Source organism: Trichechus manatus, unplaced genomic scaffold (assembly GCF_000243295.1).
Source record: "Trichechus manatus latirostris isolate Lorelei unplaced genomic scaffold, TriManLat1.0 scaffold00080, whole genome shotgun sequence".
NCBI classification, from domain to species: domain Eukaryota; kingdom Metazoa; phylum Chordata; class Mammalia; order Sirenia; family Trichechidae; genus Trichechus; species Trichechus manatus.
In genome coordinates, this window is record NW_004444016.1 from 7,215,066 (window position 1) to 7,217,729 (window position 2,664).

Here is a 2,664-nt window from a genome sequence, read left to right on the forward strand (position 1 = left end):
TGAAAATAAGGATTCCACTTTAATGTTGCAAATCCCAATAGTATCTCCAATAATGTTATTCCAATTTTCCTACCAATGTTAATTTTCATTCACTTTGATTTGTTCAAACCAGGGCATTTGGCACTTAGGTTGAGGGTGAAAAAATATCACAAAACAGACTCACAGGGTGTTGCAACATTTAAAAGAGTAGGATACCCCCACCTTACAGCCAGCAGGGTTGTCTCTAACCTTACCATTCTAGGCATCCTGGCTTTCCCTACATGCTCAGCTCGCATTTTGGACCTTCCCCAGAGAGCCAGAGTTTCTCTGTCAGCCTCCTTGGAAATTGGCAGCAGCTCCAGCCTAGCTCTGCCTTCTATCTCTGGCAGGGGCACTAAAAGTGGGCCTGTACTGCCACCATCCTAAATTTTTCCAAGCCCATCACCTCCTTTTTTTTCAACTCATTTTGTTGTTGTTGAGGATATACACAGCAAAACGTATCACCAAGTCAACCATTTCTGCACGTACAATTCAGTGACACTGATTATACTCTTCGAGTTGTGCAACCATTCTTACCCTCCTTTTCTGAGTTGTTTCTCCCAATTAACATAAAGTCACTGCTCCCTAAGGTTTCTGTCTAATTTTTCCAGTTGATGTTGTCACTTCGATCCCATATAAATAGTTCTTAAAAGAGCATAATGCTCAAGGGCCCACCACTTCTTTAAGCTAACATCAAGTGCTTAAAATATGCAAGGCACCAAGCTAAGCATTTTACCTAGGTTATTTCATTTAATTCTTATTACAACCCTATGAGGTGGACGCTATTATCACCCCCATTTTACGAACGAGAAAACTAAGGCAAAGAAAGATTAAGTAACATGCCAAGGTCACACACAATTCGGAGTCCAGGCAGGCTGATGCCAAAGCACATCCGTGGTCTCAAGTCACCCTAGTGTATTATCTTTCCTGTAAGGTTCTGTCTCCTCTTCCCCTAACTTGTAGGGTCTCCCTGACTTTGATGTTGCCTCACCTCTGGATGTATTTAGCTGGATGACAAAGCCAGTATTCCCTGTAGCTAAGGAGGATTCCCCTGCATAGCTCAAAAGCCACACTCCTATTCTGGGGGTTGATTCATGAATGAATCCACATTTTCATTTCCCCTCCCCTTTCATGGGGGAATGACTTACTTAGAGCAGGTCTGAGGGAAGTTGGCAAATGGCCCTTCTAGGTCTCTTTCCACTGCTCTTAAAGTAAGCACAGCCCTGAGTACTATTCCTGCCTGTTCCACCCTCACCACAATGATCTAATCAAAGGGTTCTGTGAATGAGATTCTTAAATTCTGCCTTCTTCTTCCCAGATTCTTCCTCCAGTCAGGGCTTCAAATCGGTTCATTCCAGCTTGAACCCTTGCTGAGAAGTTGCATTTCCACCCCAGATATACTGGATCAGAATCTACAGTTTAACAAGGTCCCCAGGTGATTCTTGTTAATATGTAGGTTCTGATCACCATTCGAAGCCCTGTCTCCAACAGACACCCTTTCTTGCTTAGAGCAGACCGCCCATCTGGGCCCAGGTGGTTTCACATCTAGGCTCAACAACAAGGGATAAGAGGCAGCCTCTGGGAGAGGGTCTGGGTCTGCACAGATTCCTAGAACCTCACTATTTATCAGTAATTGGATCAACCAGGCCAGCCCTGCAGTTCCCAGCTCAGTTTACTTGGGCTTTTAAGTGTCTGAAGGCATTTTGCTGCACCCTCTAAAATGCTGTTTCCCAGATGCTTCCTGACCTCCAAGGGGAGGTCTGGAGTCTGTCACTCTTCCAAAAATAAAATCTCAGACTCTTTTGGATTTAGGGGTGGTTTAGAGGGCTGTAGCATCTGTTAGAGCTCTTGTCTGAAAAAGGAATATCATAATTTAGACTCCTCTAAAGCAATGATTCTCAAAATGTGGTCCCTGGACCAGCAGTATTAGCATCCTCTGGTAGCTTGTTAGAAATGCAAATTCTTGAGTCCCACTCCAGACCTACTGAATCAGAACCTCGGGGAATAGGGTCAAGCAGTCTCTGTTCCAACAAGCCATCCAGGTGATTCTGATGAATGCTGAAGTTTGAGGACCACTGCTTTCTAAAGTAAAAGTTCTTTATCTCTTTTGGAGTCTTAGGCTTAAGAATCTGTTGAAAGATTGGAGCCCTCTCACCTAAACTTCACAAACCCCCTAAGGTCCATAATCCCTGCTGTGGAACTTAGAGCTTGTCCATCCCTGTCTTCTCTCTGCACCACTACAAGATGTGGTGGTCACATACTCCCTGTTCTTTCGCTTATTGTGTGCTGTTGGTTATCACTGAGGGTGTGCCCAGACACAGCCTCAGCACAGGGCTAAGAGTGTGCTGCTCCCTGTAGCCCATGGACTCTAAACAAAAAAATGCTCAGGCATGGGGCATCAGGCCAGGTGTCTGGGATCAATTCCCCCAAATAGAAAAGTGATTCCTTCTCCATGAGCTGGGAACTCTGTGTCAGAGCGAAGTTGCTAAAAACTGCTGAACTTCCTGTGACAGTTCTGGCTAGGACATGTTGACTGCCTCTAGAACTTTGTCAGTGGTAAGTTTTGGTCTCCAAGAGAGGACCTTGCCTGACAAGGTCCGGGCTCATGTTCCCCAGCTAAATACGTTTTGGTTTATTCCTTCATGA